The following is a 27,012-nucleotide window of genomic DNA, read 5'->3' on the forward strand; positions in this document are numbered from 1 at the left end:
TTCCTTTCCCTCATTTGGTTATGACTTTTGGCCCGCATTAGCCAGGTGATCATCTCCATCCCACACTTGATTTTGAACCTGAAGGGCTCCCACTTCCGTAAGTCACAACGCAGCGCAGCACCACGCTTCTGACGAAATCAGCACACACTTGCCTGAAAAGAACAACTTGCCAGTATCTTCAGCTTCCTGACCCAGGTGTGAGAGAAAGCCATGGTAAAACCTCTGCCATCAGGTCATCCTGACCTCATCTTTACGAGCCCGAGGGCAGCGTGCTCTCCAGCATGTGGCCTCAGCCTACGAGGCTGAATAAACAACAGGGATTCCCTCTTGTTCTCAAGTACTCTGTTCTACAACTCAGTATAGTGCATTGCCACCATCTGGGGAGGGCTGCTGACACTTTTCTCCATTTTCTGTCTTCTCCTTTCATCCTTACATTTCCATTGACCTGGGTAAGCAAGAGCAGCTGCTGTCAACAAGAAGCATGTGCTATGGAGCTGGTGTTTCCAAAGAACTTTAAATAGTTAAGGTTTTTAATCTTCATGGCTTTTTGGGTGAGTACAATTATTATACCCATTTTACAGCTAAGGTAGATGAGGTTTTTCAGCTAGTAAAAAGACAAGGTCAAGGCTCAGACCTCTACAGCCTGTTCCAGATAAGGTGCTGTGACCACTCAGAGGAGCCCTAAAAGGCTCCACTGTTGCTCGGCTCATCTGGTCACCAAAGGTAGTTTTCTTCAGAAATTAATTCCTTTCCGTCTTCTGTTACAGAAGAGGCTGAGAATCACCCTCTAGTGGAGTTGAGTTCCTTCTGTGGACAAAGCCTAGTCCCAACAACTGAATTCTTTATTCATGCCACAGGTTGAAAATCTGCTCTTCCAAGCATAATTTTCAGAAAAATCCACTTAGACCTGATAGACCACTGCTTTGTTTTCCCAGCACCTCAAAGACTGAAAGAGACCTTTTTTTCATATTAAGCCTGTTTCTTTTAAAATTTTTTAAATTTTTTAAAATTTATTTGCAAGCAGGGAAAGAGAAACAAGAGAGAAAAAGTGAGGGAATGGGTGTACCAACTGCTGCAAACAAACTCCAGATGCACATGCCACTTTGGGAATCTGGCTTTACATGAGTACTGGGGAATTGAAACTGGGCTGTCAGGCTTAGCAGACAAATATTTTAACTGCTGAGCCATCTCTCCAGTCCCTTAATCTTGATTTTTAAGATCTTTGTTCTTTCCCAAGTTTTCAATAAGATAATAAAAACAAAAGCAACAGTAACATACCTTTACAATGTTGTAGACATTCTTTCACATACTTTCCCAAGATTGCAGGCTCTATCTATAAAATGGGGCTGGAGAGATGGTTCAGTTGTTGTGGTGCTTGCCTGCAAAGCCTAAGGGCTGGAATTCGATTCCCCAGTACCCACATAAGCCAGATGCACAAGGTTGTACATGCGTCTAGAGTTCATTTGCAGTGACTGGAGGTCCTGGTGTGCCCAATCTCTTTCTCTCTTTCTATCTGCCTTATTCTCTCTCTTAAAAAAAAAAAAAAAAGCCAAGGTTAAATAAGTACCAAAAGTCACACAGCTAAGCCAATAATTATCTTCTGTGTTTACATTGACAGCTCATCATCATATTTTCACTGTTTTTTTGAGGCAGAGATAATATCTACACATTAAGATGATGGTATCAAGTGATAGAGGAAGCCTGGACCCCAGTGTCTGTCTGGGGGAGAATTGCTGTCAAACGTTCTCTGATCTGTGGTGGGCTTTATATAGTAAGAAATGAGGCTTTAATGTATTAAACCATGGCATGCAGGCATCGACCTTATTAATACAGTATAATAGCAGAATATCACTGTAACACAGGAATCTCCTTCCTCACATTTCTCTTCTGGCTATAATCTTATATCTAGGTTTGTGAGTATCAGAATATGGTTTCATTAGGAAGGAAGGAATTTAAAGGATTTCCAACTTTATCAGTAATTAATAGGAACATCAATTTAATGGAAATTGAAGCATTTTTTTAAAATTTTTTATTTATTTATTTGAGAGCGACAGACACAGAAAGAAAGACAGATAGAGGGACAGAGAGAGAATGGGCGCGCCAGGGCTTCCAGCCTCTGCAAACAAACTCCAGATGCATGCGCCCCCTTGTGCATCTGGCTAACGTGGGACCTGGGGAACCGAGCCTCGAACCAGGGTCCTTAGGCTTCACAGGCAAGCGCTTAATCGCTAAGCCATCTCTCCAGCCCCCTTGAAGCATTTTTTAAATGTCTGTCTTACATATGAATAACAATACTTCTATGAGTACTTTATCTCTCATCTCTGGGAATGTTACCTTATTAACTGAAGTGATGGACTATAAGAATAAACTATGGGAATGATTATCAGAAAAGAAATGGAAATATTTGTTGTGGACTTTACAAAAACTTTTGTGATATTATTGCTTTGAGATAAATTATAAATTATTTTTTTACTTGAAACTTGCTCTAATGTTAATCTTACAACTGTGTAAACCACCCGCTTAAGACAACGTGACTAGGTGTCCTCTGCCTTGGTGGACCTTTGGCCTGAATAGCACAGACGAGACCAGTATTGACAAGCAATGTTCAGAGATACTCACTGATCTTAAGCTACGCTCTTTGCCCATTTCCCTCAGAGGCCTGGCTGGACTGTGCCCTCACAGCAACCATACGTGTGTATGAAGTGCTGATCATACTGCTGAAGGCAATGAGATCAGTAACTATGGGCCCACAGCTCTGATGAAGGCAACAGGTGAGCTTAATATGATTGCTCTTGTGATCACAGTGTGTGTTCTCCATCAGCAAAGTCTAGCAGGTCATACTCTAAATCCCTTCCTTTAACAAATGTTTAAGGATTACCCAAAGCTGAGAGTCCCTTACCCTTTTCTCATGCAATATACTACTTGTTCACATATTACTGGGTTTTTTGTCTGTTCAGTAAAAGTGCCAATGAGGCTGGGCGTGGTGGCGGCGCACGCCTTTAATCCCAGCACTCGGGAGGCAGAGGTAGGAGGATCGCCGTGAGCTTGAGGCCACCCTGAGACTCCATAGTGAATTCCAGGTCATCCTGGGCTAGAGTGAGACCAAAACAAACAAAAAAAAAAAAAGTGACAATGAGTGCCTGAATGCAGAACGGAGGGATCCACAGCGTCAGCAACATCAGACCAGCAGTAACAGCGGATGTAGCAGGTTTGCTAACGGCCTAAACTAAACTTCTCCTCCATTTCTTTTTTCCTCGGGCTGCTGCTGGAGGCCTCTAGTCCTCTCCTGAGATGGGGACACTGTGGATTAGCTCTCTCACCCCCTAGGCTCTGCTCCTAGAAGCAGTTTGCACACTTTTGGAGAGGAAAGTTCTAGAGGTTAGTTTTCCCTAGCCCCAGTCCCAAAAACCCTTTAATAGCTTTCATGTTCAAAACTAATACATTTATTCAATAATCATGGCCCAAACCTGACCATGGACAAAGAGTTCAAAAGCAGAAAGAATAGACGAGACCAAAAAAAAAAGGTGTAGAGAAAGTTGTCTGCAGTATAGAGTGTGAAAAGGCCTAAAAACCCAAGTGGAGAAGCCCTTGTATGCAAACTTGGGAATATTGAACGTATTTCTAGAAACAGCGAGAAGCACCGAAGGATTTTTGAATAGGAAAATGCATGAATTGTACAAAACAACAAAACCCTAGTCTGACAGCTGAGTCTCAGATAAACCAGGTAGAGACTGAAGGCAAAAGACCAGTAGAAGAGTATCAGTCTCAAGTCAGGGGTGAGGGAAGTATCAGGAGTACAAAGGCTTAGAGAATTAATGGTATAGTAAAAACTCAACTGCATTTTTGGTGTAAATTCTGACTTGGGTGACAGTTAAAAGGAAAGAAGCAAAGACTCCCCTTTGAGATTCAGAACCTAGAAGCTGACAGGCTATTGATTCCATGAATACACAAAGAAGCACAAGAAAGGAAGCAAGTTTGAGAGAAGGAAATAACTGTGCCCGGCTATACCATACTATCAAGTCACTAAATATACATTTTAGCAACATGTTGCAGTACAAAGGAAGTTCCCTTTACAGACATCTGCTTCATGCCCTCAGAAATGTGGCAGGCCATGTTACTGTCTGTCTTGGAATTCTTCCTGTTTGGCTCTAAGAAGCTCTCTCATGAGAAAGGGCAATGGTACCAGAGCCACTCTCACCGGCATGTCTTCCTCCACTGCCCTCACCAGCAGCGCCTCTCCTACCGGTACACACACCACTCGATTCAATTGCAAGTCTCTGGAAGACAGAAAATGCATGCTTCCTTATACGCTTTTGTCATGATTATTGTGTAACCAATATGCGCAAATATTGAAAGATAAATTGTTAAGCCGGGCGTGGTGGCACACGCCTTGAATCCCAGCCCTTTGGAGGCAGAAGTAGGAGGATTGCTGTGAGGTGGAGGCCACCCAGACATGAGAGTGACTCCAAGTCAGCCTGGGCTAGAGTGAGACCATACCTCAAAAAACAAACAAAAACCAAAAAAGGGAGGGAGGGAGGGAGGGAGGGAGGGAGGGAGGGAGGGAGGGAGGGAGGGAGGGAGGGAGGGAGGGAAGGAAGAAAGGAAAGGAAGGAAGGACGGAAGGAAGGAAGGAAGGAAGGAAGGAAGGAAGGAAGGAAGGAAGGAAGAAACTTTGTTGCTATGCTGGGAAGAGAGGTTTGCTACTGTTCCTTTGTACTGTTTATCCTTATGTCTGTTAAAAATTTGTGTAAATGTTAAAACTTAAGCAGGATCAATACGGCTCTACCACATATAATTTGCTCCAATTACTGTAAAGTGTCGTGAAGTAATATAACAGATTAATGAAGAGTAGGTGGTCTCTCCTTTGGCTGGCAGTCCATCACTATTCTGCTCAGGTGTTTCAACAAGGGAGGGTGAGGAATGGCCACAAGAAAAAAAAAAATAGATTTACAAGCTGCTCACGGCAGTGCACATCTATGATCTCAATTCTTAGCAGGCTGAGGCAGGAAGATTCCAAATTCCAGGCAAACCTAGGCTACACAGAGCGACCATTTTTCAAAAAACAACAACAACAAAAGGAGGAGAAGGAGAAAGAGAAGGAGGGAGCTGTTTACAGATGACAAGATGAACCCAGAAAGAACTTTCCTCAGAACCTCAGCAATACCAAGAGACGGTTTCTCTGCTTCCCACCCCAAGTCTTAGTCTTCCCTTCTGTCTGAACTTTGCAAGACACATGTATTACCCAAGAGCTCATTCGAAGAATAGCTCATGCAATCTGACACTTGGGGTTAGCTAAGTTTATCTTCTCTCTCCTCAACTGTAAAGCTGAAAGGCACATGTGAAATGAGCAATCTGAATAATGATTGCAAAGTGGCCTCAGGATCCCATGCCAGTTTTCCTCTGAGACAGGGCTCAGATTAGCCACTTCGTTCCCAACCCATCTCAAATCAGGCTCCGAGCCCATGCTTAAATTCACTGAGCAGAGCCCAAGGGTCAAGAGAACAATCCAGAAAGCATAACGTGGCATTTCAAATCACTTCCAACTGAGATGCTGTGTTTGTTATTTAGATTTCTTTTCTTTTCCCACTCTCCTTCCTTCAACCTAAAGTTATTCTTTCTTAAGATTGTTTTAATTAAAAAGAAATAAATCCATTCTTAATCACACGACTAGCATGAGAACGAATTCAATGAATAAAATTGTTATGGGATAAGTGACAGGATTCCCTCTTCCTGGAGCTTTCTGTCTAAAATTGAGGCTGCCTCGAAGGACTTCCTGCTGTGATTAAGCGAGTGTCCTTTGACAACGAAGCAGTGCACTTGGAAGGAAAGCGCTCCAGAGCACAGGCTCAAGTGGTCTGTGATGGACGACTGATGACTCCGGGGACCTCGCCCTTTCCATGCTCTGGTCTGTTCTTGTTCACCAGATGAAGATGCTCAAGTGGGACCCACAGTTCAAGACTAGCAGTGGGAGAAGGCTGAGCGTCAGGACGTAGAGTACCTTGTTCCTGCCCTGCAAACATGATGAATTACAGTGTATTAAGGAAGTGTCGACACATGTGGGAATAAGCTCTTGACAGGCTTGCCAGTAATTAAGGCACATTGTATGTAGAGTCACTACAAAACATTACAGCCTGAGCCTTTGTTCAGGTCCTTTGCCAAGTGGTGTTATTCATGAGCTTGATGGAAAATACTTGTATCTACAAAATCTTTGTGGTTCACTGGATGCTAGGGGCAAGAAGAATGAGAGATTAGCTCTTATGAAAGCTTTAAATGCCCCATGCAGTAAGACAGGTACAGTAATGATTTTCCCCATTCCAGAGGGCTGTAGATGTTTAAAGATAAATCACCTTCAACGGAGAAAGGCATAAGAGGACTTAGAGGATATTTGGGAATGGCAGAAAAGTTTCTGGTCCCATACTTTTCCTGAGAATAGATCCACACTACCCTCGCCTTTAAATCTCCATGTCAAACCAAAAGGTCACACAACAGAGCAGAATGGTGTGCTGCATTCCTTATGGCCACCTGGCTCCTCATTTACTGCCACTGCCAAGAACCTGGGCTTCTTATTATGATAGTAAGTAGGCAGATCTGGTGCTGACAAGCCCCACACCCATTGCGAAGCTTCAGACTGGAGCGAGCAGCCTCCATCCAGACCCTTCCCACTTGGCTTGCGACCATGTGCACACCACATTCTCCCAGCCAGACCAGACCTCAGGACCCAGCTCCCAGCCAGGAACCCCGAGAAGAGATGAATCTGAGTTACCTCTCCTGCTGTCCAATGAGATTTAGGACATTTATGATTTGTAAGAGCCATATTATATATCACTCTGGCACTTTTAAGCCTTATTTTCCTAATAAATTGTTTTATTGAATGATAAGAAAGAGAATTGACATGCAGGCCAGGTGTAATGGAAATTCTTGGAACTGTGCATCGTGAGGAACCAAATTAAACCTCTTGTTCCCTAAGAAGAGTTCCTGTAAACAACGGCCTCTGAGTAATTTTCACTGGAGAGTTATCCCAAATTGCACCTCAGCGAAGGACAGACCTTCAAAACTGGATGCCTGGCTAATGTTGCAGCAACATGCGGCTCTGTCCTGAGACAAACAGCCACAAGTCAGCCTGGAGAGGGATGGGTTTTTATGAGCCTCAGCTCAGCCTGCGAGAGACCCCAGCTTCTACCTCATTAGCTGCTAAAATGAGACCATGACTAGAACTTTCTAACACAGCCTGAGGAGCTGACCGAAGAATTCATGAACCTGAATTCTTGGGAGAATAAGCTGGGAGCTTCAAATACATGCATCAGTCACATGAGCGCCCACGTGGGTTAGTTACATTTCTCACTGCTGTGATCAAATACCTGACAAGGAGTGACTTAGCACTGAGACCACGTGACTGGTTAAATGCTCAGTCCTAAATGGGACATTTTTTATCACCCTCTCCAGAGCCCAGAGAGCATGGAAGAGGGGATAGAAATAATGTAAGAGCACAAGGAAGGGAAAGAACGTTGTAGAATGCTGTCTTCTGAATTCATGAACTCACATAGTAACTAACTGTTCTTACCGGTACAAGATCTGCACATGATGTATTACATTAATATTCTATCAAGGGTGTAAGAGGGACACCAGAGGCCTCACCCCTCCCAGGAAAGCTACTGGCTATTAATGGTTGTCAGGATCTGAGAGATGTTTCCATTAGTGGTATAGCCATAGGGTAAATGAGTTCCCTGCACTCCCGAAAATAACACCTCACTAATGCTCATGTAAGCAAACACACACACACACACACACACACACACACACACACTCCCAGAGAGAGAGAGAGAGAGAGAGAGAGAGAGAGAGAGAGAGAGAGAGAGATGAAAGTAGAAGGGGACTAGGGAATAAGAAGAAGTTCTCAGGAGTGGGAAGGAGGGAGACAAGTGAGACTGATGGGGGCATTGAATGTCATCAAAACACATCATAGACGTGTATGAAGATGTCAAAGCTAAATTGATTAATTTAAAATAAAGTATCTTGCTGGAGGGATGGCTTAGCAGTTAAGGCATTTGCCTTTAAGCCAAATGACCTTGGTTAGATTCCCCAGGAACCATGTAAGCCAGATTCACAAGGGGGCACACGTGTCTAGAGTATATTTGCAGTGGCTGGAGGCCCTAGCACGCCCATTCTCATTCTCTCTCTCTCTCTCTCTCTCTCTCTCTCTCTCTCTCTCTCTCCCCTCCCTCTTTCTTTGTCAAATAAATAAATAATAAAATATTTTAAAAAATAAAATAAAGTATCTAAGGGAGGAAGGAGGAAGGTGTTTTGATTGTTTTCTTTTTGGCTCACAAGTTGAGAGAATAGTGGGGAAGGTGTGGCAAAGCAGGTCACATTGTGTCCCCAGTTGAGAAAGAAAGAGTGGACAAGAGGTGGGGCCAGACTATAAAACCTCTAGGCTTGTACCCCTAGTAACTGACTTCCTCTAGCGAGGATCCATTTCTTACAAGTTCCCCACCCTTCTAAAACACCAGCAGCAGCTAGGGACCAAGTGTTTAAGCACATGGGCCTATGGGAAACATTTCGCTTTCAAATCATAATGCCTTTACTCATTCTACTCACAAATACCTTCTTTCCTTCGAGAAAGACAACGTATTACTTTTGGATTACAGAGTAATAAAAATAAATTGTATAGGCATTTCATATTTAATATAGAGAATTTGGGGCTGGAGAGATGGCTTAGCGGTTAAGCGCTCGCCTGTGAAGCCTATGGACCCCGGTTCGAGGCTCGGTTCCCCAGGTCCCACGTTAGCCAGATGCACAAGGGGGCGCACGCATCTGGAGTTCGTTTGCAGTGGCTGGAAGCCCTGGCGCGCCCATTCTCTCTCTCCTTCTATCTGTCTTTCTCTCTGTGTCTGTTGCTCTCAAATACATAAATAAAAATTGAACAAAAAAAGAAAAAAATAGAGAGAATTTAGAAAATAAATATTAGAAAATAAAAAATGAATAAAAATGTAATAAACCTTGTTAGTAGAAAGGAAAAATGCAAAACCCCACATCCCAGCAACCAGATTTAAATGCCTTTTACTTATTTATTTTTAATTAATTTTTTTTTGAGAGCAACAGACAGAGAGAGAAAGAGAGACAATGGGCGCACCAGGGCCTCCAGCCACTGCAAACAAACTCCAGATACATGTGCCCCCTTGTGCCTCTGGCTGACATGGGTCCTGGGGTATTGAGCCTCCAACCAGGGTCCTTAGGCTTCACAGGGAAGCACTTAACTGCTAAGCCATCTCTCCAGCCCTAAATGCCTTTTACTACTTGAAAATATTTGTTTCCACTGCTTCCATTCCTGCATATAACAGCAGGCACATGCACTCATTTAAAAACTTGAGACCATTTAGGATTCTATCGGAACAGTCTTTAAAAACTCCCATAGGAATTATTTGTTTCTGGCAACTTTAAGAGCACTCACCCATAGAACTTCATGGTTCTAAAGCCTTTTGAGGATATAAAGCTTGACAGTAATTTTTTAAGTATATTTTCTATCAAATGATCATTACTTTTACAGTTAATTGTGAAAATTCACAATTTTCTAAGGAAGGGTCCACTTATTTTTTTATTTTGTTGACATAGAGTATTATGTATTTTCTTATATTCTGTGATATGTTCTCATACAAGTTAATTCCAACAGAAGAGAGGCAGGTGATTCTGATAGGAAATATAAGATCCCATAATCTCCTGGGAGGTGCTTTTAGAGGTAACCCCCCCCCCAACCGCACTCAGTGTTTTGCCAACATTCCCAGTGTGCTCCTGACACTGTCCCCCATTGGCTCTGCCACTGTTAGGAATCTCTGAAGTGAAGGAGAGCAACATGGAAAGTCGTACACGGTGCACACCAATGGCATGAGGTTGTAACAAAGCACTCAGGGGCCCACCATAGGGTCCTTTCTACACCGGACCCCTCTAGAGCAGAAGAGCCTTCAGTAATTGGAGTGCATTACAGAGCTGCCCGCTACTGGAGAATGAAGTTGCTGGGTGTCTGGAAGTCACCTGCTTTTCCCAATAAGAAGCATGACTTGAAGGAACCCATTTTATGGTCATCTATGTACACTCTGTGGAAAAACATCCAAACTCACAAACGGTGTCCATGTTCCTGCTACAACTGGGCTTCACAGTTAGATACTTGATATCTCCAAGAACTCAGTCACCTCTGTCATAAGGTACTCATTATATATGAGTTTTTTATTTTTACTTTTTTGGCAATTTGCAACCCTTAACACTGTCTCTGAGGAAACCTCAGAGAACCTCCATACCTGTTTAAAGTATGTGGTGTCTTTCTGGATGAAGATATACGTACAATACTCAGTAAGATTCCAAAAAGAAAAGAAAAAATAAAGAAACAGGAATGGAAGTTATTGAGATTCAGGGAAGTATGAGATATATGCTATCATTTCATTTCATAATTCATTCATGTCTTTTCAAATTCAGATATCTAATTCTCCCAAAAGGAAGAAAATATTCCACAAAACACAGGGAAATGAGGTTGAGTGCACAGTTTTTTTCAGGTTGAGAAATTAGGAATTTTAGGTCAGTGTTTCAGGGAAGAAAAAAAAGGGAGTCATCATGTCAGGGTAACTAGAGAAGTGTGAAGTCATGTGTGTGCATATAAAAGTGAATGAATGAGTGTCATGCTGTGCAAGTGAATCAATTCTCTGAGAATCTGCACAGCCATAACTGTAACAAGGGATCAGGATTGTCACCCCAATTTGTATTGAGTGGCATAGATTACTAGAGCAGCCATTTAAACTGAATTAAAGGCAATGATTTTTACATAAAAATCAATAAAGCTCCAGTTCTCAAAAGGCTAGCACAACAAATGGCTGTCTAAATTTTTCTGTACTAGCAAAAACTACCAATAACACCTAATTGTTATTGGCTATACTTTAAGAAATCATGCAAATAGATCAAATTAAGCGGTTTTGAATGAAATAGGGTCCTAGTTACACAAAGGGCCACCAGAAAGACATCATTTTCCCAGAGAATGCCGTTCAGTACATAAAATGAAATCTGAAAGTGCCGCAGCTGAAAAGGTGCTTTGTTAAAACAAGACTCACTGGGAAACACTTAATAAAGATGATTAGCAACTATAGGATGAGAGCCCAGGCATTTTTATGAGAGGAATGAGGAGTCGCCTCCCATTAACATGGTGTACACACACAGCACTGCCTTTCGTGAGCCTTCCCTATTTTTACAATCAACTTGGCCTGCCCACAAGAACACAACCGCAAGTGTGATGAACACAATAGTTAATGCTCAGGAGCATGTCCTCATGGGCCGCGATACCCCGGCAGCTGACAACTGTCATGCCCAGTGGCCTCAGAAGCAGAAAACCTCTGAAAATCCAGTACAAAGGCTGGGGCTCCAGTTACTTCCACAGACCTTCAAAGAACCAGAGAATCCAGGAAAAGCCCCATGTGAGTTAACAATCTTTCTAAGGTGTCAAGCAAGACCTGAGATCTGAAAAGGTTCCAGACTTATTCAAACAGTAGTCCTGGCCTCTGTTTTTTTTTTTTTTTAAATCTCAAGTTTGCATACCTTCCAACTAAGTGGTCTGATAACCAAGTATCCAAGAGTCTCAGTCAGGCCACTTATGACCTTGTGACCGTGGGTGTCCATGTCCCTGTGCCCTTCTGGGAAATGTGAATGAAAGGTGAAATGCTTACACAAAAGACAAGAACTAGAGGCTGTTTTAAAATAGTGACTACGTAAGCAGCCCAGGCATACAGGCTTATGTTAACTGTACAAGGTTTCCTGAAAAGCGGTGTGAAGAGGGGTTTCAAAAATCTTAAAAGTGGGCTGGAGAGATGGCTTAGCAGTTAAGCGCTTGCCTGTGAAGCCTAAGGACCCCGGTTTGAGGCTCGATTCCCCAGGACCCACGTTAGCCAGATGCACAAGGGGGTGCACACATCTGGAATTCGTCTGCAGTGGCTGGAAGCCCTGGCGCGCCCATTCTCTCTCTCTCTCTCTCTCTGCCTCTTTCTCTGTCTGTAACTCTCAAATAAATAAATGAAAATAAACCAAAAAAAATTTTTTAAAATCTTAAAAGTGCAAGTACTTTGCAGCAGAAATGTCATTGCAAGGAACACAGCTCAGGACACAGACACACGGGCATGCTTGCTGCATTCATGTTGTTTGCTGGATTATTATCATTTATTATTATTTTAAATGTTTATTTCCAGGTAATTCAGATGCATGTGGAGTTGTGTGAAATAGTTCCGTCCTTGCAATTGCTAAGAGGTACTCCATGACAACCACAGACCACCGTTCAACTTCTCACTCTTGAAGGATGTCTAGATGGTTTCCAGTTTGGGTGTTCTGAAGAAAGCTGCTATGATATCACAGGCAGGTTTTTATGTGAGTATGAGCTTTGATATTTCTATGGGAGGAATGCCGGAGAGTTCAGCTGCTGGCTTCTGTGGTAGTTCATATTTCATTTTTAAGAAACTTCCAAACTGTTTTCCAGAATGGCTATGCATTTTACATTCCCATCAGCGTATGAGTGTGCCATCATGTTATTTTAAATGCTGGTAACAGTAGATAATCCCAATTTCCAGTGACAGAAAGAAATTAAGCAACAACCTAAGGCCAAACTATTAATTCAGCTAATTCAGCTAGCATCTTAATGTATTTTAATTGAGAGAAAATACCATTTAATGGTAAGCATACAAATTCAAAGTTTGAATAAATATAATTTTACAAACACATATAGGACAGAGAGAGACTAGAAATACTAGAATTTAATAAGGACAAGTTCAGAGAAACATGAGAGTTTTTTATGTACTCTTATTTTCTGAATTTCTGTATGTTGCTGGCATAATTTCAGAAAGTTTCTTTTTAAACAATCTAATTATGGTTTCCTCATCCAATCAATATTTCTTTTTTTTTTAAAGTAGCCCTGTAATATTCTGCTATATGGCTACATTGTATTTGGCATATTCTCTAATTAACATTGATGATTTCTCCCATTTTGTGCCACTTGGAGCAAGGCAATAATATAGGCATCTTTAAACACATATTCTCATAGCCTACCACATTCATTTCTGTCAGAGATCGTTAAAGACAGAACTATGGGCCAAAGGACATGATTAATGTTTATCTTAACCTGCAAGATGACTTTCCCAAAAGGAGACATTTCACATTCCCAGGAGCAGTTTATGAAGTCCACTTCCCCACACATTTCTACTTCTACCGGGTATAAATCTTTTAAATTTTTATCACTAAAATGTATGAAAATGACAGCTTCTTGCTTTAAATTGCATTTCCCTCCCAACTGCTAGTATCTGTATCCTTTCATGTGGTGACTGCCCACTTGATTTCCTCTTTTATTACCTGCTGAGATATTTTGTCCAGTTTAAAACGAGGCTTATTAAATTCTCATTATCAGCTGGCAGTTATGTAAAACATAAGAACATGAACTCTTGAGTGGTACACACAGCACAAATATTCTCTCCCTATGTTTTCTGTTTTCATCTTTGCTTACTGCGCATTTTCCCAAGCAAATATTTAAAAATATTTTATTTTTATTTATTGATTTGTTAGAGAGAAATAGGTGAACAGAGAGAGATGGAGAGAGAGATAATGGGGATGCCAGGGCCTCCAGCCACTGCAAATGAACTCCAGAAGTATGCGCCACCTTGTGCAGCTGGCTTACATGGGTCCTGGGGAATCGAACCTGGGTCTGTTGTCTTTACAGGCAAATGCCTTAACCACTAAGCTACCCCTCCAGCCCAAATGCATTCTCTATGTAGTCAAATTTGTCAGTCTTTCCAGCTTCTGGGTTTGTTCTAATCATACTTGGATGTTCACTCAAAATCATACAGATTATCTTGTAATATTATTGATATATTTAATTCCTTAATTTTTTTATTTCTGTGATAGTCATCATGTAGGACAAACATCTGCAGAAGTTATAAGGGAAGGGAAATATCTTCTTACTAGTTTAAAAATGCCAAATTCCCACAGCACTCTTATTTTTCTATATGGAGTTAAAACCTAGTGTTTCTGTGATACATTAAATGAAAAATGTCAAGTTGCAGATATGATCTTGTGACCATGAGAGAAGTAGGAAACTATGAGAGGAAGAGGGTAGCACTGTGTTTCTCTAACTTTTTATGAGTATAAAGCCAGGCCTAATAGTGCCACCGTGTAATCCCAGCTACTCAGAAGGCTGAGTCAAGAGCATGGCAAGTTCAAAGCCAGCCTGGGCAACTTAAATGTGACCATCTCAAAACAGAAAGTAAAAAGAGGGCTGGTGATATACCTCAGTGGTAGAGCATTGCATGAGACTCTAAGTTCAACCTCTGATACTATGGTGGGGAGGGGGCAAGAAGAACACAAAGCCAGATGGTCAGCCCTGGTCACTTCAGAACAACGCAATTAGGAGGGCAGGAGTAGTCCTCTCATCCAACTCCACTCCTATATTTGGTTCCCCTGTGGTTTGGCTTGCTAGAAAAAAAAATTTAAGAGATTTGATTAAATATTTTAAATAAATAAAGTATAACTGTTGTTAAATCTGGAAAAGAACTCCTACTAAAACAGGAATCTCCCTGGCAATAGCTCTGCCAGATGGTCCTCCTGATTGTCAGAAAGCTTCCAGGGACAGGGACTTCTCCTACTTTACTGGGCTAGGCTGTCTGCTCTGTCACTGGAGAGCTCAAATTACCAGAAGGCTTTCTCACATTTAGTCTAAACATGTCAGTGACTCCTATCCTGGTTGACATCCAACCAACATGAAAGGACTCCACTCCCTAAGCATGTAATCATGTGACCCACTATGAGAAGATCAGACCATATTATTATTATCATCATTATTACCGTGTTTACAGAGCACCATGTGAAGCATTTTACATGGATTTCCTTACTTAATTCTCATGACAACTGATGTAGCTACTATTGCTATCCTCATTTGCAGATGAGAAAAGCAAATCTAATTTCCCTGAAATCCATTAGTGAGGAAGTGATGACACCAGGAATCAAATCTATGTCTCTCTAGCTCCAGAATATGTTTTCCTACTATGCCATACATCACTGTCCCTTTATTTAAAAACTATCGTGGATTTTTTTCTAATATAAATAACACTGCAATGAACATCCTCAAATACACTTCCTTTACACATGGTCCAGAAACAAAGACAGCTCACTGATTGCCCGTTTTCAGTGTTACAAAATACCACAAAATTGAACTACAGTGTAGCTGCTTAATTTCTATTTTCATTCTTTCTACACGTAGCTAAATAAAGGCCATCAAGGATATCTAAGTCCTAATCCCTAGGGCCATGAATGTTTCTTTGTAAGGCAAAAAGGTTATACAGAAGTAGTTAAAGGATGGACAGACAGAGGGAGATGCCACTACGGAAGATAAAGAAAAATAAATCAATGTGGTTTCTGGGGGCAGGGAGCAAAAAGGTGATGTGACGTGATTGAGAAGCCAAGAAATGCAGACAGGGAAATCAATTCTCCCCTTCAGCCTCCAGAAGGAACAAGACTTGCTGACACCCTGGTTTTGACACACACCGCTGACACTTAGACAACTTTTGGATTTCTGTCTACCAGAACTGTAGAATAAATTTGTGTTGTTTTAGGCTTCCAAGTGTGTGTGTTCATTTGTTATAGTAGACATAGGAACATAATGTACTTTGTGAGACCATTTTTAAAGCTCAACTCACAGATGCATTAAGTTTGACTAGCAAGATATATTTAATCATCTTTAATATTTTGAACTATACTGACTTTATTAATGAATTTATTTGTTGCCAAATAATCCTTACATTTCTCAGGAGGGAAAAAAATCACTCTTAGTCATGATGTAACAGTTAAATATGTTGTTGGATTCAATTTGCTGACATTTTGTTTATAATTTCTGCATCTAGTTAAAAGTGCCCTATCGTTTAATAATTTTTACCAGCCTTGTTTATTCCCACTGAGATTACTGCCCAAGTACACCCCCTTACATTACACTCTCACACCTCCATGATGATCTCTTACCCCATTTCCTTTTCTTTATATAATGCTGTCATTTTGGTCTTCCATATCCTACATTGAGGTCATTATTTTTTTAAACTGAAATGTATCCTTCCAAAAGCTGATGAAATACCCTTCAAGTGCCAGGCACAAGAGACTTAAAAGTTGAAGACATAATCTACTCCTTCAATACTTTGCAGTTTGGTGGGGAGAAAAGACATAGACTGATGGATAAAATTCCTTTAACAGACTATTGAAGGAACACCAAGAACAGAAGAGATCAAATAACCATGTGAAGCATATATTTCTTGTCTGGCAACAGTATCTAGTCATTCCATGGATCTGACACTCCCAAAGAACCCCTTGAAAGTCAATCTATCAGCCATGTTCTCCCAGGCAGTTTCCCAAGGTCAAGAGGTCTCTACTGTCTTCTGCCTGATCTGGAAATCATGAACGATTGTTCCCAAGGGAGCCACTGCTGCATAAGAACTCTGGTGCTCAGCTCTCTCTGTTTCCATTCCATGAACTCGATGTCCCTCCCCTCAGACTCAGGTCCCTTCTCTTCCCAGCCCATCAAATAATGGAACTCTCTTATCCCGGCCACCTTCACAGAAGTGCCTTTTACTATTCCTCTTCCCACATAAAAACATCCTTATCTTATTGTCTTTCCAAATAAAGCTGTCTTTTCCTCAGTGCTACCAGGTAAAGGTTATAAAACTATAAAGATGAAAGCTGTGCTTGTACATAAGTTTCTAGGAGAGAACATATGTGTATGTATATATCCCATTACCTTGTCTTTTCTCCGTGACTGCAGTTTTCCTCTTGTCACCAAGTGGTCTGTCACAAAACTACTGTCTCCAGCAGCTCCAGTGTTTTTCGTTGTAGCCTAACTCCTAGAAGAAAAAGTAAAAACTTTCTGAAGATAGCCGAGCACTATAAAAACTAAATTTATTTAGTCTTCAGCTATCTCAAACAATTGCTCAGAATTTATTCAAAGGATAAATAGAAAGGTACAGCCACAAGGGTGTTCACAGAAGCATTATTTTAAAATTTCATAATAAACACAAATGTATATTAATAAAGAAATATCAAAGTAAATTTCATTGTCTAAATAATGGAATATTATAGAGTCATTAACATTAATGGACGAGCTCTGACAAGCTGGCAGGATGGCTGGCATTAGCTGGTCTAGGTTAGCTCACGTGGGATGTCTGTCTCTTCCACATGTGCTCTCTTCTTTTGCAACAGGCTAGCCTGGGCTTGTTCCATGGCAGAGGTCAAGTTCCAAAAGACAAGGTGAACAACTTGTCCAAAGCCTAGGGAAACCCAGGCTTCCATGACTCACCATCGCCATCACCATCTCCACTTCCATTGCCTTCCAGTAGCCAGAGCAAGTCTCAGGCCAGCCAGATCCAAGATTCTTTGAAGAAAGACATTCTTATTTGAAGAGGTGAAAACATCACATTGCAGACCCAAGAACCTAGGGATGCCATTGACTGGGTCACTGAGTCACCAGAGTCAGATATGCGCATAGCAGAAATGTACAGCAAAGGGAGACAAGGCCGGGAACCAGTAGGAAGCATTCCTCCCTGTAGGTACGTGGAAGGAATCCCCAGTCTCCCAAGGCATGTGAAAGAATGGCCCTGCCCCTCCATCCTAACAAAGGCAAGTTGTGTCATCAGCTTTCACTTGGTGAGTGGAATGCCATACTTTTTTGTTGGTGGTGGTGGTTTTTCGAGACAGGGCCTGAACCTAGCTCAGGCTGACATGAAATTCACTCTGTAGTCTCACAGTGGCCTCGAACTCACGGCGATCCTCCTACCTCTGCCTCCTGAGTGCTGGGATTAAAGGCGTGCGCCACCACCCCCGGTGCCATACTTTTTTTTAATCTTGGAATTTCTTACCTTTTTTTTTTTTTTTTTTTTTTTGGTTTTTCAAGGTAGGGTCTCACTCTGGTCCAGGCTGACCTGGAATTAACTCTGTAGTCTCAGGGTGGCCTTGAACTCACGGCGATCCTCCTACCTCTGCCTCCCGAGTGCTGGGATTAAAGGCGTGCGCCACCACGCCAGGCTTTCTTACCTTTTTTTAATGGACACAGGTATTTACTTAAAATATGCTCTGGCAACTCAGTGCTTCATCTAACACCACTCTCTCTAAAGCACAGATTGGCCATAAAAGATAGAAACTGCTGCACATGAATCAAGACCTTAAGGCTTCTAGACAAATGGATTGTTGAAAACCTCTATTTTCTGTTTCTATCTATGTAAAATTTGTATGTTTTCCCAAGGTTCCAGTGGATATGACTTTCACATAATCACTCCAGAATAAACAGACAAGGATTTAGGGATCATGTTAAAGCATTCATCTGTTAACTTACAAATGTTGACATGGACAGTTGACAGGTAGATAGGAACTGTTTATAAGAATTGCAGGCATTTTGACTGTGTATTTACTCAACCTTTTAAAAATTAAACTTAGAATTCCGACAATGTGTAATGTTAAACATACCATCTATTTTGAATTTGATATGGTACATAAACATGTTTATATGAATCGTATTCATTTTTTTAAAAGTTCATTTTCGTCCAAGTCAAGGAATTTTTATGTGTTTTGGAGCATGTATTTATTTAGCCAAAGGTTTAAAAGTTTAAAGAAGTATAAAACTGGCTGAATTGTATGAAGGAATTAGAAATTCTGAGAAGCCATGGATGAAATGTGACCGAAACATCAGAGAAGAAGTTCAATAATTCCCGAGATTACAGTAAAATCCTAGGATGATAATGACAGAGAATTAACCTTTAAGAAAGAGAAGAAAACTTGGAAAGGGGGTGGCGGGAACAGTTACAATCAAAGGAGCGATGCCTCACATTAACAATTAAGTTAGAGAAGTACTTCAAATAAAATATATAAGCTAAAATAGGCAGGCCATAGATATAAATTGTCAACAAGAGTTATAAACATAGACTAAACACAGTCCCATTTTGTTAGTACTAAGAGCTGAGGGCGCGCTGTGCAGGGATGGCTAGAGCTCAATAGGAGATGATTACATGTTATTAACCTGAAGGTTATAAATCCTCTCGCGTGTCTTAGTAAATTCTGACAGCAGCTCAGCTGATGTGCTATCTTCCACGGAGCTGGGAAAACAGACTGAAGCGTAGACCCAGACACACAGCACATTAAGAGCAAACCTGGAAGCAAACCAAAAGCTTAACCCATGAACCTCATTCCTCCTGTTGGATCCACTTCACCAAGCCAATCCCTAGAGACGTTAGATTGATTGCCTCTGAATTAAGTTGCCAACTTTTAACTGTTACTTTTATTCATGAAACCCTGCTGGCTATAGAAACTCAAGTTTGAAATCGTCCCTTGCTTTGCCTGTTAGGCAAACCACAGGACAAAATTAAGTGCTGGAAACCCACACCTCCACGTATTTCCTCACTTGATTTATTCAGGCTCAGTGGAAAACTCACACGCCTGATTCTGAGCTGGAAAGCCAGCTTGAGAGCCAGAGCTGTGTGAGGCAGGAGCCTTGACACGGGGGCTGGGACCCCTCAGCCTTATGATGCCAGCCCTGCTCGCTGTGATCCACAGAGGCTTCCAAGCTGTCTCTGACAAGAGAATGCCTTAGCGGGAAGTCAGATACACGCCTGGAAATAGTCCTTACAAGACTTCAAAATAAATTGTGTTTTTTTTTTTTTCCCCAATAAAGTTTGTAAGTCATTCAAGAGCTGTCAGGGTAGCCACAGTATATCAAATAGCCAAACCTAATCTTCAGGCCCAGAAGCACTATGTCACCTGCTGTGTAGACAGGACAGCGGAATGTCACTCCACAGCAAAAGAGTTGGGAGAAGGTAGAGGTGCCTAGGATAGTTAATCTTGGCTAACATGACAAGACTTAAATTCGACTAAGAAACAAATCTCTGTTTTCAGAGGAGGGAAGACCACCCTACATGTGGGTACCACCAGACTGGGAGTTGAGAGTGAGTAAAGGGTGAAGGAGAGCGAGCTGAGCTCCAGCATTGATCCCTTTGCTCCCTGACGGAGGACTCTATGTGACCATCTGCTTCATGTTCCCATAGCTAAGCTTTCTCCACAATGATAGATGGGATTCTCAAACCATGAACCAAAAAAAGAAAGAAACAAACAAAACAAAAACTTTTTTTTTTTTACTCTAAGTTGCTTTTTTATAAGGAATTTGGTCATAGTAGCAACTAATAGAGTGATTCAGAAGAGAAGCTGTTTTCTCTCTTTGTAAAAAAAAAAAAAATGTTTTATTTATTTGAGGAGAAAGCAAAAAAGGAAGGGGAGGAGAGAGATTGAGAATGGGCGTGCCAGGGCCTCTAGCCACTGCAAACGAACTCCAGACACGTTTGCCACCTTGTGCATCTGGTTTTACATGGGTTCCGGGGAATTGAACCTGGGTCATTGGGCTTTGCAGGCAAGTACCTTAATGGCTGAGCCATCTCTCCAGCCCTGTTTTCTCTTTTTATTTCATTCTAGTCTCCACATATACAGAAAGAAGGAGTTTTTTATCCCTAAGGGGGAGTAAATTATTATCCACACATTTCGGCAATGCTTAAAAAGGACTGGGACAAGGACGAAATATGATCACGAGATGGGGGCCCTGATGAAGGCTGACAGCAAAGGGGTCACAATGTGTGGCATACAGCGGCAAGGCCGTAAACATAACCAGGGAACAAAGACAAGCGAATGTGCGGTACCCAATTCATTAGTGCGCAAAAGGCCCACGAGGCTCAGAGGTAGAAACCAGCTACACTGTCAGGCTGACTCACAAATACAAATTGCCTCCTTGAGTTTTGCCTTCTAGCAGTGAAGGTCTTGTTCAGTTCTACTGGAGAAAGGAGCTCGAGATGAGAAGAGGCCCAAAGACAAGAAGAGTGATGACTCCACCATGCTAAGAGTGACTGCCGCTGAGGGGCCAGCCACTTGGAGCAAGGAGCTAGTTCCTTGGAGGGGACAGCAAGACAGCAGCTCCATGCATGTGCCCAGCTCCCCCACACTGACCTTCCGCCTCAGCCCGAGTCTCCTCAAGTCATCCCTGTCACCCTCCAGGTGTCTGTCTAACCCCAGAGCATTGCCGAATTGCCCCAGGAGCTAAATGAGGCCATCGTAGTTTCTGACGATCACACTCGCCTCCCGGTGCCAGAAAGCTCAAAGCCAAGAGCCACCGTGGACGCAGAACCGGGGGCAACCACAAGAAAAAGGATTACCCGAGGGAAGAGGGAAGAGAAACAAACAACAGCAACAAACAAGAACTTTTTCTCAGCCAAGGTTTCCCTATTACCAGTTCACTGGCTTTAATTTTTCCTCACTGATTGCCACACATGTTTCAAAGTCAGTTATGGTGCTTGAAAATATTCCTCTGGAAACAGCTGAATTTGCTCCGAGTCTGTGTCTTGTGTTGTTCTCTCTCAATAGCTGCATTTTCTGAGCTTTGCTGCTCTTTCCCATAAGCATTTTTTTCTGAGTAGTTTATTTAACCTGAGGACTTTGCCACTCATCCCTCTCCTTGAAAAGCAGCTTAGCAACTGGTACTGTCCCCAGAGTTCAATCTGAAGTGCTGCATCGTGAGCGCTGCGTGGTCAGCGCTTTGCTGCCTCTCCCTTGGCCTGGCTCCTGGTCTTGATTTGAACTGATTTTTAAAATAGTTTTATTTATTTGTGTGTGTGTGTGTGTGTGTGTGTGTGTGTGTGTGTGTGTGTGTGTGTGTATACATAGCAGGGTCTCTTGTTGCTACAAAAAAATGCCCATCTGCCTTTATGTGGATGGCTAAACCCAAGCCCACAGACTTTGCAAGAAAGCACCTTTAACCTCTTGAACCATCTCCCCAGGCCCTTGAACTGATGTTTAACTTCTCTATTTATCAGCCTTACGCTCAAAAGTATTACTACATGCTCCATGTACCTATGCATATATGTATGAAATTGTACTAAACATTTAAGTAATTTTTAACTTCATTTAAAAAAATTAAGTCTTGGGCTGGAGAGATGGCTTAGCAGTTAAGTGCTTGCCTGTGAAGCCTAAGGACTCCAGTTCAAGGCTCGATTCTCCAGGACCCATGTTAGCCAGCTACAAAAGGGGCGCACGCATCTGGAGTTCGTTTGCAGTGGCTGGAGGCCCTGGCGCGCCCATTCTCTCTCTCTCTCTTTCTCTCTCTCTCTCTGCCTTTTCCCCTCTCTGTCTGTCATTCTCAAGTAAATAAATTAAAAAAAAAATAAGTCTGACATTCATAAAGATAGATAATTATGGGGCTGGAGATGTAGGTCAATGTGATAGCTCTTTACTTAGCACATGTGAGGCCCTGAGCTTATTCACCAGCCCACAATCTGCAATCAATCAATAAATCAATCATATGTTATGAAACAATGCAACATCTCCTAGAATGCTAATTTCTATAACAACATTGTCATGCCCTCCAAGGCTTCCTACTAAAAATGTGTTTTATTTCCAAAAAACAAGGTACTTTAAACCAAAACAATGTAAGTATAATACAATTTAAGAAAATCATTATAAAGGGTGAAATTCCTGATCATTTGATTAGAAAGAACTTATTACAATCAACTGAATAATTTTTCGATAAGTCACAAGGAAGAGGCTCCTTTTTGAAAAAAAATTAAGAGATTTTTTTTTAAAAAAAGAATTCTTATTTAAGTCTATGTGCTCATGGTAGGAAAACAGGATGCTAAAAGAAAGAAAAAAATAAACTTTCCCATCATCTCCAATGTGACTCATCTGCCCATGCCTTTGGTCTTTACAGTTTAAGAGGCTGACAGACAACTTGCCGGTCAACATGTTCACTCTCAAAAGCAGTTGAGTCAATCATCCACCAAGTTTCCACAGGAAAAACTTTTGCTCCTATACCCTATTAAATTAATAACACTGCTGCTAACACTCTTACTAATAGTCACCAGTTCTGCTAACATTTGAATATCTATTGCATGAATTATCTAAACAATGTATGGATTTCACCTTATTTAATGTTCACAAATGTTTCATGAGAGAAAGGCCATTTTCCTTACTTGGCATGTGAGCAAACAGAAACCCTGACCCAAGTTCTTCAGAGCAGTCAGTGGTGGGTCCCTGACTCCAAAGGTCAGTTTGACTGCCACTCCAGTGAACTGACAAACTTGTACAGCCATGAAAATCACCTGGTGAATGTGTTCTAATGCCAGATTCTCCCACGGTAGTTCTCAACCCTAGGATTCTGTAAATCTGAGCTGGGTGAGCAGTGATGAGATTCTGATTGGAGGTGGTAGGTAGCCTTGCTGCCCTACTGTGTGAAGGCAGAAACGAAGACTGCCTCCAAGCTTTTCTCTAGTCTAAGGGGTCTCTAACCAGAGAGCTGCTTAACCTCTTTTTGCAGTTGGATGAATGTTAATAGATTTCACAACTAAATTCACCAAAATGGCTTTTTATCTTTGTTTTCAGGGACTTAAAAGTTCTTAAGTCCCAGATTAGCCTCCTGTTACAGTTCTCTGTCTTTTTCTTTTCCTCAACTTCACTACTCCTACATATGAAATAAGAATGGTCTGTTTTGGGGCTGGAGAGATGGCTTAGCGGTTAAGCGCTTGCCTGTGAAGCCTAAGGACCCCGGTTCGAGGCTCGGTTCCCCAGGTCCCACGTTAGCCAGATGCACAAGGGGGCGCATGCGTCTGGAGTTCGTTTGCAGAGGCTGGAAGCCCTGGCACGCCCATTCTCTCTCTCTCCCTCTCTCTGTCCTTCTCTCTGTGTCTGTCGCTCTCAAATAAATAAATAAAAATTAAAAAAAAAAAAAAAAGAATGGTCTGTTTTGTAAGATTATTTTCAGGATATATGTTTTCATATATATTTGTATACATAGGTTTTTCTAACATAAAAACAGAAACATTGTGTGTTACCCTCATGCTCACATAAGAGCAAGTGAGGCATAGAGAAAGACAAGCTTGAATAGGAGGGACCTACTATAGTGTGGGTCTTATGTGTACCCCGAAGGCCCGTACGGTAAAGGGTTGGTCCCAGGGAGTTGCTACTGGAAGGTGGAACCTTTAAGAGGCAGTGTCTAGTGGGAGATATCTGGGTCATTTTGGATGTGCCCTCCAAGGGGGTCATGGGACCTTGGATCCTTGCTTGCTCTCCCTTTTGCTTCTAGACCACAAAGTGAGCAGTTTTGCTTCATCATTCACTCCTACCATGAACCCCAAACCACAGTCCTTGATGGACTGGAACCTCTAAAACCATGAACCAAAATAAAGCTTTGAGCTGATTATTTCAGGCACATGGCCAACCTGAGATAGGGCCCCTAAGAGAACGTTTTTGGTGCTTTATGGGAGACAACTAACAAATGGCCATGAACACCCAGAGTGGTTTTGTGCCATTGTTTTGTATGTGGCATGGGCTAGGCACTGTGACTTGTATTTTGTTTTTGGCTTTTTTTTATAATTTTTTATTTGAGAGTGACAGTCAGAGAGAGAAAGAGGCAGATAGAGAATGGGTGCACCAGGGCCTTCAGCCACTGCAAAGGAACTCCAGATGCATATGCCACTTTGTGCATCTGGCTTATGTGGGTCCTGGGGAATCAATCCTCTAACCAGGATCCTTAGGTTTCACAGGCAAGTGCTTAACTGCTAAGCCATCTCTCAGGCCCCTGTGGCTTGCATTTTAAGAGCTTTTTTTTTTTTTTTCTCCTGGTGTTTCTCTGATGGTACTGTCTTTATTTGACAAATGAGAAAACCCAAGCTAAGAGAAAGATTAAATAACTCATCCCATCTTGAACAGCTAATAAAGGACTGAGACCCAGTTCTGTGTGCATGTTTCCAAGATAGAAGGACATGCCAAGCTCCTCTTCATACCTGACTCCATGCAACCAGTGTGCAATCTGAGAATAATCTCTAGAACAGGGAATGTTAAGACTCCACCTCCCTCTTCAGGCATTTACCTCCTACAATGACAGTGTGTGACACTCCAACAGGCTTCAGTTGTGACCATCAATCGGCTGCTTTGTCCCCCCTGTGGAAGCCAAACAATGGAAGGCATTATAATCAGGTTCCTGTTCTGAAGGCTGAAGTCTTGCTCAATTCGCCCTGTGTCACCTTGCTGAGGCTCCCAGGAGTAACAGCGTGAGTCACCCACTAGATGCTGTTCCAACTAGTAGGAAACAGCTTTTCCTTTAAATAAATTTCACTTTCAGAAAAGGCTTTAAAGCACATTACAGATAGGGCCATGAGACATTTGGCTACATGTAAATCCTTCCACAGCAAAAGGAAACCTCCCCATGTACCAGAGCAGTGCAAATGAAGTCCAGGAAAGTCTTAGCCATAAGAGCTGAAGAGGTGTCTGGTGGGAAAGAGTGTTTCAGTCTCATTCTGCTTCTAACCCACAACCATTCTCTGCAAGGACTCTTTAACAATAGAAATTAATAGCTAGAACAAAAGGAAAGAGAAGTGTTAACTGAGGTACTAAGCCCAGCAGGTCTCCTGTTCTGCCTCCCCACAAGTCAACCTCCACCATCCTCTGAGCTGCCTCTGCTCAGCCTAATGTCTTTTCCATACGGGGCTTTCGCATGTTTTATGGAATAAAGCTGTAACCCAAGCAAGCCTCAGCACTAACAGATGTTGCAAGGCATTGCTTTAGCTGGATCCCTGTCTCTCTCCTTTCGTCCCACAACTCCCAGCCTGTCAAGCCACAGGCTTTTGCAGAGACATTGGTAAATCTAAAATCACTGACGATCCTGCGAATTTATTTGAATTGAATTTTAAAAAAAAAAAACTTTTTTAAAAATGAGGAACCAGCCCCAGGAACTACCTCAGTCTGTTCTTGGCAGGCCAGTGAAGGAAGCTGACACCAGATCATTGGTTTTCTTGTTGCCCAAAGATAAGCTTTTCTGATCTGGTTAGACTTAATTCTGCTATTTATTAACTAGTCTGGTAATAGACTACTCATTTTCATACTTCATTGTTCATATTATTCCTCTTTGCAACACTATCTCTTACCTCCAACATAAGGTATCAATGTCTTAAAAATCACAGAAGAGGCAAATACAATACTTTAGTAAAACAGTTATTGGTATTGATTTTATGTTCTACATCATTTGGAACTTTCTCAAGTGTCAAAAACAAAGGCTCATTAGCCATAGATCAGGCCTTAGAGGGATATGTTGGTAGGCTCAACACTTTTCTGAACAGAATTTAATAGATAACAGAGTCAATGTTTTATTTAAAATAATAAAATCCATAACCATGGATTTCTAATTGCTTACCACTTACTATAATGCAGTAGACAAGTGTACAATTCAGGAACCAAAAGTAATGCATCAATGCATTTGCAAATAATTGTCTAAAACCAAGGCAAGAGAAACCGGGGAGGGAGGCCCTTGGTAATAATGCCTAACTTAGAAAGTCTGACTCAGCCCCTCATTGGCAAGAGGTAGGGGCAGAGTCCCACTGAAAAGCTAAGAACCCGCAGAAGGGCCTATTTCAGCATACAACTGGCTTGCAGAGAATGAGAGAGTAAAGAAACAAGCTCTAGGTTTCTTGAAGTCAGCAGGAGCAACATTTGTGCCTCCCTTTGCCTTACAAATCTAAGCCTATGGATATAGGTGGTTTCGAGTGAGTATAGGAGATGCAGGTCATTAGCTGCTCAGCTGCTGTGGCCTAGGAAGGCATCCACCAGTCCAGATTGAAATGGATGGCAGGGGATAAGCGTTCATTCTCATCACAGGTCAATGCTAAAAGTCTCCTTCACAACCCCTTCTCCTCTCACATTCAGACTGCTGGAAGTGAGTGACCTGGGACAACCAGGTGAGGAAGGCACCAAGTGTTTGGTTTACAAATAGATGGTGTGAGTTAGCAGAGCTAAGATGGGAGAACCACTGCTGCTTGTGAAAACAAGAGGCTGACATTCAGGGAGACTCCTTCTCTAGGAAATACCTGAATGAGTGATCAACGTCTGGCACTCTCCTTTGGCTTCCATGTGTCTGCAAACACAACTGCACATGCATGTGCATAGACCACATATACA

The 27,012-nt window shown here is 41.9% G+C and overlaps 1 long non-coding RNA gene across 1 annotated transcript; it reads right to left on the minus strand.

Annotated features, from left to right (window-relative positions):
- Positions 1 to 371: 371 nt before the first annotated feature.
- Positions 372 to 25,847, minus strand: LOC123462271. The gene is made up of 6 exons (XR_006638182.1): positions 25,798 to 25,847; positions 24,932 to 25,002; positions 16,787 to 16,889; positions 4,199 to 4,277; positions 1,279 to 1,346; positions 372 to 445 (listed from the first exon to the last, which is right to left on the minus strand). It is a non-coding gene; the product is annotated as an uncharacterized LOC123462271 (long non-coding RNA).
- Between the last annotated feature and the right edge of the window lie 1,165 nt (positions 25,848 to 27,012).

This window comes from Jaculus jaculus, chromosome 7, assembly GCF_020740685.1.
Source record: "Jaculus jaculus isolate mJacJac1 chromosome 7, mJacJac1.mat.Y.cur, whole genome shotgun sequence".
NCBI lineage: Eukaryota > Metazoa > Chordata > Mammalia > Rodentia > Dipodidae > Jaculus > Jaculus jaculus.